The 17,473-nt window shown below is 40.7% G+C and overlaps 1 protein-coding gene across 1 annotated transcript in view; it reads right to left on the bottom strand.

Annotated features, from left to right (window-relative positions):
- The window catches only part of NRG1 (neuregulin 1), a 306,774-nt gene extending 298,827 nt beyond the window's left edge, over window positions 1-7,947 (bottom strand). The window contains exon 1 of the mRNA XM_056325700.1: window positions 7,878-7,947. The gene's annotated coding sequence lies outside the window, so the exon portion shown is untranslated. The remainder of the gene's footprint in view (window positions 1-7,877) is intronic.
- Between the last annotated feature and the right edge of the window lie 9,526 nt (window positions 7,948-17,473).

The raw sequence follows: 17,473 nt of genomic DNA on the forward strand, positions 1-17,473 counted from the left end.
TGTCTTCTGACCTTTCGAAGTTCTTCTTCCTCATACAAGTACGAACTTGATGTGAAAATGCTACAGCATGAGCAGAGGTCTCCTTTTTTTGAATTCTTCCTTTACAAAACTGTGAAGAGTTGTAGAGGATACTTTGGACTGAGGTGACATAATTATAATGTTTAATTATTTCAGAGCTGAGGAATACTGCACAGAAATTATGTTTGTATCATAAAAAGAAAGCGTAATTTTATAATTCAGGACAATGATGTGGTGAAAACATTGCATTTTAAAAAAGAAAAACATAACCATAAATGACTTGGCCATTCCAAACAAGAAAAGTAGTTTGGGGCTGGACTAGATGATCTTTACAGGTCCCTTGCAACCCAAAGCATTCTATAAAACTACCCTTGTTGGATATACTGAGCAATTTTAAATTCCTGCTCTAGTGCTCCCAGGACAAGCACTTCTGTAAAGATTTCACCAGATGCTTACTGATGATGTTGGGATTTCATAAGATGTGAACATCACTCAGAGGACATGACACAAGTTCTCATAAATTACTTGCATAAATAATGCATAACCAGTTAAACTTTTGCAGTTCAACCAGTAAAATACTTCATACGAACCTAATTACTGTGGAATAGTAATAGTTATTACACTGACATAAACTAAAAAAACACCTAAATAAGAGGTATTTTAAATGTACTTCTTAACTCACTAAGTTGCAATAATTCCTTTGTAATTTCTAGATAAGGAGAAGTCAGAGTGCTGAGGAATTCCTATTCAAATTGCTGCATACTAGCTTTTTCTTGCTGACTGCTGGGATGAACTCTCCAGATATAAAGTTGTTCTGCACACTGAGACCAGAGAAGAAATAAGTGCCTGTAACAGCAGTTTGAGGTACTGTTGAAGGCAATGAAAAGGGAGACCTTAGAGCTGGCCAGAAGCATACAAGGTCTTAGGAAGATATGCAGGCAGCAAAACATGGCCCAAACTTTCGGCACTTTTGCATGAGGCATCATTCTCCCTTTTCAGTTCCTCTGCAAGTAGTGGCTACCAGGTGTCCACACAAGGCACTCAATGTCACATGCCTTTTAATTTGTAAGACATGCTTGTTACTCCACTAAATGACTACTAACTTACTCTCTCATCCTTGGTTTTGCTGTTCACAATGAAGATGTCTATGAACAGGGACTGTCTGGGTTTGCCATGTGAAAGGTAGATGTGAAGTGACCAGCACCATTACTCCTGGCTCTTGCTCTTTCCCATATAAACCCCTTTGCATTTCTTCCCCTGTGAGTCATGGAAGGAGAGAAAGCAGCATTTTCCCTCATGTCCACCAATTTCTTTGCTGAGGAGAAAGTCTGTTGCATAATGTGCCCTAGCAGACCTGGACATAGATGCTTTATTTGCAGCCCTGAGGATCCTTCAAGCAAACCTACCTGTCGATTCCCACAGCTTGCGTTTTCACAGTACATTGATAATAAACTTGCACACTGCTGTTATGACAGTACTGAACAGTTCCAACTTTATCTTGATCACTGACTTCATGCTAGGCTAAGAGTTAAACCTACTCACCTGTTTCATCAGCACCGTTATTTATGGCAATATTAAGGCTCCAAGCACACCTAGCTCAACATGGTTCTCCTACAAGTTGCATTAAAAAGTCAGGTTTCCTGAGTCACTGTGAATCGGTATGATCAAAATATATTACTCATCAGCAACTGGACACTTGAAGGGCTTAACTCAGCTAAAATAAGGATGGGGGAGTTCAAAAAAAGAAGCTAGACCAAGTGATAGCCTGAATAGAGAATCAGAGAATTGTTTAGGTTGGAAAAGACCATTAAGATTATCGAGTCCAGCCATTAACCTAATATGACCCAAGGTCTTCCAAATCTTATGTCTCAGAGTGATCAGTCCTAGGTATTTCTCAGGTAATTTTCTGCTTACTGCAGGTTGGCTGTCTGTTAGATTATCTCATCCTGATACAGACTAGAATAACACCAGAAGAACAGCATCTAATAATCTTCCCAGAATTTTCATCATAATTAATAATCATCTGTCTAGGTATTCTTGTAATTCATACAATTTGCTAACACTACTTTGAATTTAACTAAACCCTTCAAAATCTTTCAATAGTAGTGGATTCTACAGTCTAATTGCATGTTGTGAAACTGCTATCTTTAATTTCTACCACTGCCTATGAATTCTTCTATTTTAAGGCAAAAGTGTCTATTTCTCCAAGTTTAGTTTACTCCATTTTGCATTTTCTACTATGCCCTGTTTGTCCTGGTCACAAAAGAAGCAGCCAGATGCAAAACTACTGACTTAAAAACTACAATAATCTGGTTTCTGCACAAAGCTGGAAAAGCCAAAGGGTGCTTTAACTTGATCTAAACAACAGGTGCTTTTGTAAACCTCTGCGGTTTCTGCTGTTTTCCTACATCCCAGCCAGTTCCTGAGCATTCATACTCTGCATGGTTAACTGCCTGCTGAGGACCAATTTTTCCCTGACTGAACACCTGAATGAAATCACTGGATAATGCTCACTTATACTGGCTGAAGACCTGATTTATAGCATTTTATCTCCATGAGCTTTTCACAAAATTCAGGTGAAGGCAAATTCTCCTTCTGTCTTCATTGCTTTTCACACCCTGCTCTCGAATCTAACCCTTTATTTTAGTTTAGCTAAATTCTGAGTGAGAGTGCCCCCATCAGTCTCTAATTCTGTGTAATAAATGCAGTTCAAAAATTAATTCAGATACTATTGACCTAGTGTCCTCATGTAAACAGGCTTCAGAATATCTGTGAAATACATCTGTGAAATACAAGCTATAATATGTAAAAAACAACAACAAGAAAAAGCAATTGTTGCATGTTTTTGTCTTTTAAATTCATCACCTGGAGGCAGTCACTAAAAAAATATTATCCCACAACCCTGAATATTTCACAGCTTTAACACCTTGATTTAAAAGACCAACTTCTGCTTTTTCTGAACCTCATGAGTGCCCCTTCCCTGTACCCCCATCCTGAGCAACAGACACAGACTTCTTGCTGGGGCTCACCCTACACTGGCATTGACACTGCTGAGACTCTCCTGACATGCCAGTCTCCCACTGAGCACTGGCATGTGCTCTTGTCTGATTTCTGCCATCACCTCTTCCTGTCCCCCTCACGTGGAAAAGCAAACTTTTTTCTGTGTTGTTTTAGTTTTGTAGATGGGTACCCTGAGGGCCATAACCTGGCGCTGGCATGCATTATCATCTCAGAAGGAGGTCAACAACATTATGCCCCTGTCCTGTCACAAATACACTCCCAAGTTGTTCAGGTGCATAAAATTCTATGTGCATGAGGAGCTGGTAACTGCAAACAAGTGGTGTCCAGCTATCCCACCATCCTTAAAAGCTGCTCCACATGACGACAGACAGACCCTTTCTCTCCATGGTTGCTGGTTTTCTGCTTCTTGCAGATCTCAGCACCAAAATTTGTGCCAAAGTGACATTTCTGTAGCAGCTCCTATTAACTGGAACAAAACCAATCATTTGAAATTGGCAGCTGTGATGGAATTAAATGCTTCCACAGAAGACACTGCACAATTATTTCTGGCTAATGTTAAAATTGTGGGCAGGATGCTCCTGTGGAAGATTTTCCATCCAATTTGTATTGTGACAGACGTGATTAGGACGCTGACAAAATCCAGGCATCACGGTGTGTATGTCAGAGCATAGAAAGGATAAGGATTTAACTTTTGTAATAACAAAGTCAACTGGCAGCAGTGCTGTTAGTGATATAGATTTGCTTTCTGAATGTTCTCTATGAACTCTGCCGGCAGAACTGGTGGCCATCAGCAGACTGCAGAAACAATTTGGAATGTCTCAGGGAGTCAGCTAGTTTGCTTTTCGATGAATGGCCACTAAAAAAACCTAGTAATATCATAGATAGCAAGAAAAAACAGAAAACATTTTACATTCAATTATAATCATTAATCTTGCTGACATTTTACTTATCCCCAAACCCACTAAAATGAATAGCAGCTACCTAAGCAGTCTCAGTGGATTCTGAACAGGAATTTTAAGAACTAAAATGCAACAGCCAAGAAACCTAGAATGTAGCACGATAACTTGAAATTTCTTGCTTCTGTTTCAGATACGAACAGTGACTAATGTGTCAGAAAATCAGTCTGTTTTTGACATCTGTGTCAGTTGGTATTACCTCCTCCTACAGACCCTGCCTCAGGTAATACTTAGGAGCTCAGTATGCACAGCAGAAATTTATAATGAGCTCTCAGTTCTGATTTTCATCACTACATAAAAGATAAAGAAGACATTCAGAACTAAAAATCTGGTGTCCCTCAAAACCAAATGGGAGCCTAGGGTTTGAAAACACACAATAAAAGAGCAATGGATGTGATACCACAACTCATTACAGTAATGCAACAGTACTTTATTCCCACTGAAAGAGCCCAGAACTTTACCACAATGTCACATCAGAGTCACTGGCATTTAGCCCTTGGAGAATATCTACTTCCTTTCTAAACTCTGGTGCAAATTTAGCTGGATTGACAGCCCCAGGACCTGACCCATTCAATTTAGCTACACAACAGGAACAATGCTGTCAGAGTGAGATGCCTCTAGCTCTGATCCCCAGGACATCTGTGAAAGGACAGATTTGTTCTTCTGTCCTTGAGAAAGTTCACTCAGTCTTAGTCTTACGGGGAGCAAGATGTCTTTCCCTGTTTAAGATTGCCAGCTCAGCTTCCAGCCCTTTTTTCCTAAAATCTAGCTACTTTGTGTATATAGCAGGCTTCATTTTAATCTGATACACAAAATTCCATGATGTTTTTCTCCTGTCCACTGCAGACTACCAGAAAACGGCATTTACCTAGTGGTTTTGGAAGAGACAGCTTATTTCCAAAGTTGAAGGAGACATCTTATTTCCAAAGAGGGAGGATATTTTCAGCAGCTTAGGTGCTAGACCAAGTATCAAGCTATATGTACCTCAATACACAGGACCTTGCCACTGATTTTACCACAGATAATAGAATTAGAAGATGATGTTGTCAGGAAGAGCCCTCTGGAGGTTATGGAGTCCAATCCCTGCTCAAATCATGACTTCCAGGTTCAATCAGCTTGCTCCAAGCTTTGTTCAGTGAAGTTTTGAGTATGTCCAAGAATGGGGATTGTAAAACCTCTCTCAGCCCCTATTCCAGTACTGCCCCACACTCAGAGGGACATTTCTACATAGTTACAGGGCTTAGATCCCTTCCTTTTTCTCACCCTTTAATCTGTCCACCTAGATAATCTCCTATTTGTACAAGGCTTTGTCATTCAAAGGACACCATCTTTAATAACAATAACAACAACAACAACAATAATTATAGTAATGCAGTCCTAACAACATTTTGAGATGCTGTTGGGAATCTCCAAGGATTGCATGACTACAATAATTTCAACATTAAACTGTGGAGGTCTGGTTTCTGACCAGGAGAGAGGAAGAGGCTACATACAAATGGATGCGGCAGGAGAGAGGAAGATGTGTTGGATGAACATTATGAATAGTCTTGCCCAATAGCTTACCTGCTTGATATTACTATGCTGTTGCTTTTCTTGCCTGAATTTTCCCATGAAAAAACATAGTGTAACCTCAAACTGTTCTTCCTAGATAGGAAGCACAGCGGACATTAAGAAAATCAATCAAGGTTCAAAGCAGGGTTTGAGATCTAATCATAATCCATCTTGAATTTTGATTAACTGCTCTAACAACTTGAAAAGAAAAAAAGGCAAAAATAGAGTGCTGCTCTAGACAAATACAGGATTGATGACTAGGTGAGCTAAAAGAAAGATATTATATTGTATTGTATTTCACAGAGGTAAGACCCTCGAAAGTGCTTTGCAGCACATCCTCTCCCAAACCATGGGGCTGTACATGTCTGAGGCTTTTGCTTTTTTCTGTTGCTGTATTTCTTTTCCTCTAGGACCTGGTAAGACATAAGCCCTGTGTTGCAGTTCAGATCCACTCATTGACTGCTAAAGGTATCCTACCACAAACCAAACATCAGCCTGAATTCCCCTGGTGTTTAGCTTCCTATCTTTGAGAGATTTCAAAATGTTTTAAAATCACTTCCACCTGGCACAGATAGAGTCCTAGGTCCCTCAACTGCATGTGGCAATTTCACAGTAAGTCTTCTTGTTGATCTCAAGGCCCATGTCCACATGCTTACTGACACACAGAAGTGCTCACGAGATCGATACAGCTGCCTAAACAGCTGGTTTGATGCACTGCCCTGGATAGCAACTCTTCCAAGCAACAGTTTACAGAAGAGATCATGAGACTGCACAAACTGTGGGACTTAAGCAAACCATCAGAAAATTAAAAGGGGGAAGAAATACAGTATGACTTACTCAAGCATTTGAGGCAAAGAAGTATGGTAAGAATAAACAACCAATTCTTTGCTTGAGTCACAGACCAGTGAGACATTGGTCTGTGCTGTAGATTTTCCATTGTTCACTGTGCAGCACAAAATCAGATTATAGCATTGTATGTGATAACATTATTACAGTTACATTTACAGTTTGTGAGCATGATTTTAACAAATATATTCAAATATATTAATTAAAACCTGCATCTTCATATATATACCAAAGATACAGTGTTTAATAGACACATGGAAAATATTAAACTATGCTGAGACCAATGCAGCTAGAAAAAACAGAGTTAATCCAATCACAGTGCACTGCTTTATATTACATGAATGAGGTGCTACAAATCATACAGCTCTGGTGGTCAGTCTTCAATAAGTGGCAGACAGAATCTGCTTGCTCAGCTCCTGCCAGAGGGTATCATTTGTCCTACTGTCTTTGAAGTGGAGGGTGAATGGAGACTTTTTCCAGATCTCAGGCCAGACACTTTAGCTAAAAAACAGCTCACTGAGACATTTTCAGCCCTCAGACTGCTGTTCCAGAGACCCAGAAGTGCTTTCTCTGGGTCTTTTCACTGCCATCTCTTTTCCCTTCTGATATCCTCTGTTTGCTGTCACCTCTTTGCAACTCCTCCAGCTCACTCACTTGTCTACTTCTCCTTTAAACCACTCCCTCCTTCCTCAGCTACCTTCTCTGTAATGCTGGGCCAAAGCTTGTTGGTCCCAGGAGAGTCAGCAAGAGGAAAATGTAGGGCAGGAGTACCTTTTAGGACCATTGAGGAGCAGGTATAATTTTTAATTTGCTCTGTGTAATGAATTTCCCTCCCCCCCTCCTACAACCCCATAAAAAGTCTCTCTCCCCAACACATGTATTGGAGGAAGTGGTCACTGGGGACTGGGACCACGAGTGTTGGATAACACTGTGAGCATGCATAGTAAGAAAGAGATTTTTATACCTTGATCTTATTATACAAGAGCAAGGACTCATCTTCCCCCTCCAGGTGCTCAGGGAGCACCAGAGAATCTAAGTGATAGCAGCTAAATTACCCCAAAACTGAAAGCAAGGTCTCTTCACCTGTCTAGAACCCAAATCTGAAATTGGCAGCTCTTCTCCCAAGCTGGGAAAGTAACAATTCAATTAAGAGACTTTTCTGTGCATGGCTTCCAACCTCTTCTTCTCTAGTCAGCTGAAGTATCTTAAGTATCTCCTTCCTTGGAAGCCAGTTTTTTCTGAACAGCATGCAGCTCCAGAAGCCTGTTTGGCTGGTAAAATGCCCTGGCACTGGCCCTCACACATCAGTATCTAATGCTTTTAGTGAGGCATCAAAAACTTGCAGGGTGCTCCAACCAGAGGGGGCTAGGCATGACAAATCTACCTTCTCCCTCTTCTAGAAGTCCTCTGCAGAGTTCTTGCGTGTTTTACATGCACATAAAACAATACCATATCAAGGAGTTTCCCAATTGCAAATAGACTCACTGTTGGAACTGTTGTTGATGTCCGTCTGTGTTGGCGCCAGGCTGTATTGAATTGGCCCTTCAGAGGTGGCCCTTCCTGACAGTAAACAGGAGAAGAGAAGGGAGGAAGGGAAGGGGAAAAGAAAGGGAAGAAAAGTGAATATTTAGATAAGTTCACTGAACAGATATGCAGACACCCTCCACATTGTTGTATTTTTTAACACAACTTTTTCCTGTAAATTCCTCCCCCCTTCAACACACACACACTCACATGCATACAAACACATCTCCCAGCAGAAATCTGGAGTTGGTTGCCTTGAGTCTTGCCAAGGAGTCTCGTTTCTTTGCCTGTGTGTTAGCCCACTGGAAATGCCTTGTACTGGGGTCATTAAAGAAGACAGAGGGTGCACAAGCTGCAGAACTAGTGATGCCATCACAACAGGTATGTGCAGGACTCCACTGGCAGATAAGATCCTTGAAGATCAGGCTGTCAAACCTGACCTGAGTTAATCTTTCAGCATTTCTTAAAGGACAGATGCATATGATAGGACCCGAATGTTAAACATAAGCATAACAACCCTGTTGTCCTGTTTATTAACAGACATCAGATGCAACAGAAAAAATAGCTAGGTATCACTTCTCATTATGAAAAACTTTTCCCTCAGAAAAGTGTGATCAAGATCCTCTTTGATATTAAGGGTATGTTTGACTCAGGTCAGCAAAACCTGTGTTATTAACCTGACATGTCTCCTTAGCAAACTGCACCTGTGAATTTGCTGTGGAGGGAATAGTCTCTGCAGCAGAAGGCGCAAAGGTACAGGCATCAGACTGCTCTGATGTTTTTTGTTCCAGACATCCTGCTCTGTAAATAAGGCACCAGGCACGGACTGACAGCATCTGAGCCTGAAAGCACTTAAGTCCACATATTTTAACAGTTGAGGTCATGCTCACTACATTTACAGTCTAGTTCACTTTTTGGTCTTACTGCCTTCTTATTTGCATAATGTCTCGGTCTCAAAGTAAGCTCAAATGACTTCCCTTTACCTACAGTGTTGATGGAGGACACTCAGGTACGTCCTGTACTGTGAACAACCCAGGGAATCCGAAAGGTTCATGGAGCTTTCAATAAAAATAGTTTCTGTCCTGCTGCTGCAATGAAACAATGAATCCATGAGCACCATGGGTACATGGCCATGTAAACAGCAGGAGATTTTACCAGTGAGGAGCAAAGGAGCCTGGCATCAGTCCTTTTGTCCAAAGTCTCAGCCTGACTACTAATGCAACAGTGAGTGAGACTAAATATCATTCTACAAATAAGCTTTCTCTTTACTGAGCTCTTTTTTCTTTTTAAACGATCTTCCTTCCTGACTTGTGCTCACAGAATCTGACTGGGCCAAACATACTATTTAATAATGAAGATGGATGATAAAATATCATTCGCATTAGCTATAGGATTTTTCAGAGACATGCACAATTAATTCTTCGGTTGAGAAAGCAGTGAAATGCACACATGAGCATTGCACCATCTAGAAATGCTCATGTTATTAACTGTATTAACTGAAGAGCAGTTAATGCTAATTTATTGCTGACAGATGCTTTCACCCATTCATAGGAATGCAGAAGAATACCACTGAAGTAATACACTTTGTATTAATTGTAAGTGCAAAGGCTGAGGAGAAATTTCACTTTTATAGTCTCTACCTTGCAGCAGAATCAGCTAAAGTAAGATGTAGGGCTACCGTTCCAAACCCTGACAGAGTACAAAGTTTTAAGGTACTGCCCTTGAGTTATTTTGACTGAAGAATCCAGTCTCTTCAAGGCTTTTGTATGTTTATTTGTACTTACATCTGCTTGCAACAACTTTTCACTAAAAATCAGCAGTAGTCCAAGCACTTTCAGACTCTTTAGAATTGCCTAAGAGAACAGGTAATTTTGTCATGAGTGCTCGTTCTCTTGCTGTTTCACATATAACAGAAGCACAGAGATTCTCCCACTGAGAGGGAAGTGAGGTGAATGATGCATTGGCCTATTGTTTTTTTGAAGACTGCACTATATTCAGAACTACTCTTTATTCAGTGCTATTTTCTTTGCTTTTCCAAAACAGCCTCCTCAAATCTACTAAAAAGCATCATGCTACTTTCCTAGGCTTTCACTTGCTTCCTGATTATCAAGAAACCACTTCTAAGGCATGATTTATAAAGATTTTCCAGCCCCTATTCATGCTATTCCTCACTTTTGTTTGCACAATAGCTTTGCTTTCTCTAATTGCATATTGGTTTAGTACTCATCCATCACAATTTATTTTCCATATCCTTTGCCTGCATTGCCTTTGCTTCCTTACTGAGGTTATTTTAACTGTCCAACATTTTTTAACAAGTCACTACTGCTTTTATTACGTCTTTATTTTTTGAAACTTTTCTTTACATGTCAAACCTGAAACATCTCAAATACAAGGCTTGCAGAAGCCTCTTTGTCCAAATGTAAGGTTAACACATTTTGCCACCCTGTCTTTCTGTGCATATCTTGGAGGATTGCATCTTCAAAGGGAGAAATAAGAAACCAGGTGTTTTTTAAGGCGTAAACACATACCCTATCTTTTCAGTGCTTCTGGAAAATACTTACTTCTAGTCAATTGTCTGCTCTTTTGAGTTTGTAAATCTTTTTGTCTTTCTTTGGGGGAAACTACAAACTATTTCACAAGCACTGAAGCAATACTACATACTAAAGCATTTTTGTGGGCCTACAAAAACACTTTCAATTAAAATTGTATTTATAATTTTGGCAATTTCCACTACTACCTTTCTTTTAACATTTGTCTTATTTACAGCTTCAGTTCCTTGGAATAAATGAAAATCAGAGAGCCACAGCTCAATATAAACAATGAAAAATTCAGATGAAAAAGAACAGTAGCTTTTGTGGTTGTGCATAAAAACCTGAAAATTTGATCCCTTCCTGCTCAAAATCCAAAATATTAAAGCCATTAAACTTACATGTCTTTATGATGGGTAATGATTTTCAAGGTAGGGTTAAGAAGGCAGGGTTAAAAGGCACCTTACTGCTGTCTTCAGCAGCCTCATGAGAGGGGAGAGCAAAGATGGAGACAGACTCTTCCCAGAGATGCACAGAGAAAGGGTGAAAGGCGGCAGGCACAAGATGCAAGACAGGGCACTCCCATGAGATCTGAGGAATAATTTTTTTCCCCAAAGAGGAAGGTCCCTATTACAGCAAGGTCTCAGGGGTATCATGGGTTCTCCATTCTTGGAGCTATTCAAAACATAAGTGCTCATAGTGTGGACCAACCTGATCTAGTTGGATTAGTGTTGAGGAGAGGGAAGCAGAGGTCCTTCCAACCTGCATAATTTTGTCATTTGTGAAACAGGCATTTAGTAATCCTAAATTTCAGAATTTACACCTCACACATTTGAGAGAGTAATTGCTAACAGGTGCTGTGGTGCCTTCAAGAGAGATACTTCCCTCTGGCTAATAAAAACCCCAACAAGCTATTGGTCATCCATTACCTTCTCTTCATGTAAAGTGACCTCTGTAATTCAGCCAGAGGTAGCTGGAGTGAATAGTGTGTGCAGAATACCAACCTGATAACATTCTATGGTGGAATGACTGGCTGAGTAGGCAAAAGAGGTGAATGTTGTCTACCTTGACCTCAGCAAGGCTTTTGACACTGTCTCCAGCAACATTTTTACAAGTAAGCTCAGGCAGTGTGGGTTGGGTGGTGGACAGTGAGGTGGATTGAGAACTGGCTGAATGGCAGAGCTCAGAGGGTTGGGATCCGTGGTGCAGAGTCCAGCTGGAGCCTCGTAGCTTGCGGCGTTCCCCAGGGGTCAGTGCTGGTCTGGTTTGGCTCACCTGACTCATCAGTGACCTGGATGAAGGGACCGAGTGTACCCTCAGCAAGTTTGCTGGTGGTGTCTCCTTTGGAGACATTAAAAACCTGTCTGGACATGACAGTGTGCAACCTGCTTTAGGTGAACCTGCTTTAGCAGAGGGTTGGACAAGATCCCTTCCAACCCTGACCATTCTGTGAAATTCTGTGAAATGCAAGATAGAATCACAGAGGAATCAAAGCAGCAGAAAAGATGCTGTGTTGGCAGATATAAATGCCAAGAAAAAGGACATATACAGATATTGTAGTCCCTAAAAACTCTTTCAGGAAATAGCCTTCTAGCTGAGAAACAAAGAAGCACTTCTTAAATTTTAACAAGACAGAAGCACAGTTTGCACAGTCCTAGATAATTGTTAATCTGGCCTCTGAAAATCAGCAAATTGCTGGGTACTCTGGAAATATACATCCAGCATATGAACGCTTCCTCAGCCCTCTTTGACAACAGGCCAGAATTCAGTGCTTTAACTTAAGCCTCACAAATTCATACCATGGTCAAGAAACTGCAGTCAAGGAAATAACCTGTTGCAAGCAGCAAGAAGTTCCCTTCAGAGCACAAACAAAGCCCCACGGGAACAAACACCACCAGCTGATTTCTTCTTTAAGAAGAAAGTTTTCTCTTTTTTTTCTGCACGTCAGATGAAAGCAAATGATTCTCAACAATTGTCCCAGCATTCCCAATGGAGTGATGCACCTGTGTCTGAGAAGAGACAGTGACCCCCAATACTCAAAGCCCATAGTGGGGGGCGTTTCACTGGCAGGTTGGAGAAGCAAACCCCTCCACCGCACTACAGCTTCACGGGCAAGGAGCCTTCAGCATTAACAACTCCAGCCATCTCCAGCCAGAAGGGCTGGTGCTGCAACCTCAGCTCTTCCTTTGAAGCCTTGGTAAGCAACAGGCATGAAAGCCCTTCTAAAGTGCGTTGGTTATGGGTTGGTTGTTTTTTAGTGTCTGATATTTGTCTGAAGGGCCAGAATATGCTCTCAAATTAGAAAGCACAGTCCTGATGTTTCTGGAAAACAGTATTATTATTTCAATAACCTAAACAGACCTTGACTTACCTAAGATTTGTAAAAATCAGACAGATTTGTTTCCTATCAAATTCCACAATATTTTCTTCATTCTCACCCAAGCTGCTGTCATTCATTTTAAAAAACCAGATCCATCCCTTCATATGCATCCACACCAATTTCTTGCAGACCTCACAGTTTTAAAACAGGTATGAGGAATACAGACTCAACATATGAACAACCTGGCCAGACACAGACAGAGAGAACTAAGGACAGCCTAAAACAGCAAACAGCTCTGTAGTTGAAACAATCACCTGTATTGAGACTGAAAAGACAGACCCTGGTTTACCTGATGTAGACCCAAGAATTCTAATCTGGACTTTTGACATTTTTGCTTGCTGCCCTAATTACAGACTGTTGGATATTTTGGTGTGGACTGTGTTCGGTTGCCTACAAGAGCTGCAGAAGGAAAACCTTCTGCTGCTTGCTTTTTACTTAGAATAAAACAGACCCAGATTTCAGCCCATGGTCTGCCCAATGCTGAGCTGCAGGGATCCTAATCATTGACTTCCCTTCAGCTGTGGGACAAATTTCTTAAACCTTGAAAGGGCTGTTCCTCCCCAAGGAAGAAAAAGTCTCAGTTTTTCCCAGGAAACAGGATTCTTGTTTTCCAGCTTGCTTCAGGTTTTAACCTCAACTGAAAACCAGCAGTTTTCCTCTTGCAACACAAGCACTGATGTAACGCCCTCTTTTCCATTGCCTGAGCTGCCACTTTCACTCAGAGGACAAGCCACATCTTCTCTTGGCAGATGTTATCAATTTCCATAACCTCATCTCACTTCCTTTGAAATTATTATCATTCATCATCCAGTAGCATCTAGAAGCCCTGGATATGAAGGCCCCACTCTGAGTTTTATCATGATATCAGAGAGTGAGTTCAAAAAAGACTGCCTTTTTTTTTCTCATTTAATGCAGTGCCTAACAGAATGGAATTTCAGCTTTTTAACCTGAGGCTGTTAGTAACAAGCCATATATAAATAATAAAATCCCGGTATATGCAGATGTCCACAGCTGGGAAGAGAAAACTGCCTAAGGACTTAGCATTTGTCTGCAGGATGAGTTTTAAAAGGTTAGTATGCTGTTTCAGGGAATATTTTAGTAATGCTACAGGTTGCCTATTTTCACAAATAGATCAAGACAGACTGTATATAAATAAAGCAATCTATAGCTGCTTCATCCAGACACAACCAGCTCCAGGAGTTAAAAGTCTGAGATGGTTTTGTTCTGCACTAAATGAAATTCCTGTACATAGCATGCTAGCTCTCCACTAGCATGGATTGCACCCCCTTGCCAATGAGCCTTTGTCCCTCCCTGCTGATTGTGGTGGCAGATGCTACCTGTGCATCCCATTAACACTGCAAGAGAAGTCTTGATGACAGCTTGATGTTGACAGACTGCAAGTCTCTGGTGAGGAGCTAACATAGCTGTAGAGAGGAAAAACTGATTCTTCTCTGCTCTACTTCATAACTCCACAGCGTATGAAAGTTTTCTGAAAGGATCTTTAACTGGGCTAAGTGCCCCTCTTGGTGCAGTGTTTACAAAAACTGAAGTCATTAGGTGTTTCTGAAGTAAATTATCAGTAAATCAGGCTTTTAAAAAAATAGTCACAATATACTGCTTTTAACAGCACCACTTTTCACACAGAAAATACCCATACTGGAAATTTAGTTCAGAACAAATTTTAACGGGGTCTCAAGTTATTATCAGAAATCAAAATTTCAAAAACTTGCACTGTCTGTTCAAAGTTCTTAGTCCAAGTACTACAAGTTTTCCTGCTGGTCCAGCAAAGCAGTGTGACTTCTACAACACCTCCTAACAGCATATATCCAGTCCATGTCCCAGTGGCTTTATGCACAATGAACTGTTAAGGGCTAGGACCATCATCTAGACAAGGGATTATGAAGATAGGTGGGAGTGGTGGGTAACGCTTGCAACCTGCTTTACTGACAGGAACAACCCAGGTGATTGTGAAAGGGCTTAGCAGAGTGACCTCACTGAGAACTCTTATCTAGCTCTGTGGAGCCCTACACTCCCCTTTCAATCTCTATCAATAAGATCCTTCATAGCCTAATGGTAGTTTTAATCATAGTACAGGAATTTCTTCTTATAAAAAAGCAGTTTACTCACTGCAGCACCCTCAGTGCAGATGTCCTTTTAATATCAGAAAATATTTGAAAAGCAATGAAACAGAGTGGCTCAGCACACACTTAAGGCCACACAGACACAATTCTTGTATTTCCTAAAACTGGAGACTCCATTTTTCCACCCTAATAATCTTCTTTTAACATGGTTTATGTATGTAATAATAATTCCCTGACTCTATATCAATACTTCTACATCACCACATACTTCCCCAGTATGTCTTCAGGAGCAGCAGGGAGCACAGCTGTATCTAAAACTGATGTGAGTAGTGTTGATATATCCAGCATTATCAATACAGGAAACATGTGACAATAAAAAATCCAAAATGATTGACTCAAATGTCTAACAACTTCAAGGCAGCTGCTGACAGAAACCAATGCCAATGTCCTGGCTTTCTCTATAAAAACTCTCCAACTCTCCAGAACTGGATTTTGCATGATTTTGTTCTTTAAAGTGGCACTAGATGGAGTATTATTGTGCATTGTTGAAAACCAGAAATAAAAAAGAAATGTCAAAGTAGTGGAAATGAGGTCAGCTTCGCCTTCTTTTTATGTGCATTTAATCTGGAGTGAATGTGTGTGCAGTCTAGTAATCCTGTATGCTGTGAAAAACTTCTGGATAGACCTAAGGAAAAGAACTCTCAGCAAAAGCTTTCTTCCTGGTATGAACTCAAAACAGGCAGAAACCTTCTGGCCTGTGACATTTCTATGAGCCATCTTTATGGAGATGCATGCACTCTAGCAAATGCCAGGCTAAAGAAAGTAAAGCAGCTAAGGAAGTATATGATCTAGGTCTATGAAAACGTAAATGACACAGAGAAAATGAGCAGGGATCATTTTTTCACCATTGCTTCTCATCCAAGAATAAAGGAGCAATAAACACAGCAGATTCAAATCAAAAGGTGATGCTTATTCATGCAACAGCTAGTTTAGATTTGGAAATCCTAACTGCAAAGCACTGTCAATCTAAAAAAAAATAAAATAATAATTAAAAAAATTAAAACTGAAGGCTCCAGAACCAACCAAACAAATTCAAAGAATAAAGTCTTTGACGGACTTCTAAGCATAAATACCCCATCTCTGGTCCGGAGTCCTACAACCACTACTTTCCAAAAATCTGGGCAATGCTCAATGAAGCAACACTATGTCCTTGCCCTGTTTTTGTAATTTCTTGTACAGGAATGACATTTAGGGAACAGGACATTTGGTTAAAAGACACTGATCTGAACTGTTATGACTGTTTTTATGTGACATGCACTCAATACTGCTCCTTGGTGTGATGTCTTTCAGGATCAGGCCAACTACACTTAGTCATTTCAGAGAAGAAAGAAGTGTAAGAAATGGAAATTTATAGGCAGTCACCTGTTTTGGCATGAGTATTCTTCTGAGGAACCTGGCTTCAAGGTATCCACTGTTGATAGCCGTATCTTACCTTTGTTATTACTTGGGGAATGGACACAAACTCCAGAACAGAGAGTGTGTGAACACCAGGGCCTGTGAGCAAGGAAGACAGCATCTCCCAGCTGCCTGGAGAGCAGGCAGCAGCTTTCAGGACGCTAAAAATAAACCCAGATTGTTGACATAGTTTGTTTGCTTCATGGTTGTGTGATGGAAAGACAAGACTGATCTGTTGTGTCATGAAAAAAACGGTCAGCAGGTCACAGTCATTCTGTTTAAAGACAAAAGGGCCAAGGTGGGGAAAAACAATCAAATAGTGGCAAAGAACACTTATGCAGTCACTATTGCATGTGAGAAAATGCATTTCTGTGAATTAATTTGCCATAACGTCTATTAAAATTCTAGAATAGATGGATACAGTTTTTCAAAGTAACCAGTGACTGCACTGACTGGGTGGTGGGAGAGTGACAGACTGGGTTATTTGAAGCTTGGTTTGCACACAGTGCTAAGACCACATACTCCGAAGATCCACCCAAGCTTTTTTAAAATCTAGCTATAAGCCTTCTTGAAAACAGAGAAACCTGAACTCACAGCCCACTTGAAAAAGTGGCTTAGGCATTTTTTAACTTTTGCTTTCCTACAGATTCCTACATCCCAACCACCATCTGTTCTTTCAAAACAGCCGCTGCCTATGTCCTCAGAAAAGCCACCGTCTGTCCCCTGATAATCCACCTGCCCCTTCTCTCCACATCCACAATTCCATTGCACTGAAGTGATTGTGGTTACTTCTGTTCATCTCCCTTCCCCTTTGGCTGTGCAGCCAACAGCCCATGTACATCCCCACTACAAACGAACCCTCCTCCAGTGAATATACTGGGTCAAAGCATAAGACTAATTTCTCAGCAAGTGCCCCATCCTGAAAACAGGGAGAAGTCTTTGTGAAGGTGAGTTGTGATTGAGTTACATTCGGATGGTCTAAAGAAGACAACACTGTGGGTCAGCCTGTCCCAAGGCACAGTGTTACCATTACAGAAAGTGATATATGCCTTTCTCCTCTGTTTAGCATGGAAACACCTTTCTTATGGCAGAGGTTTCTTAAATGTTTAATGA

The sequence above is a fragment of the Falco biarmicus genome, chromosome Z, assembly GCF_023638135.1.
Source record: "Falco biarmicus isolate bFalBia1 chromosome Z, bFalBia1.pri, whole genome shotgun sequence".
Lineage (NCBI taxonomy): Eukaryota > Metazoa > Chordata > Aves > Falconiformes > Falconidae > Falco > Falco biarmicus.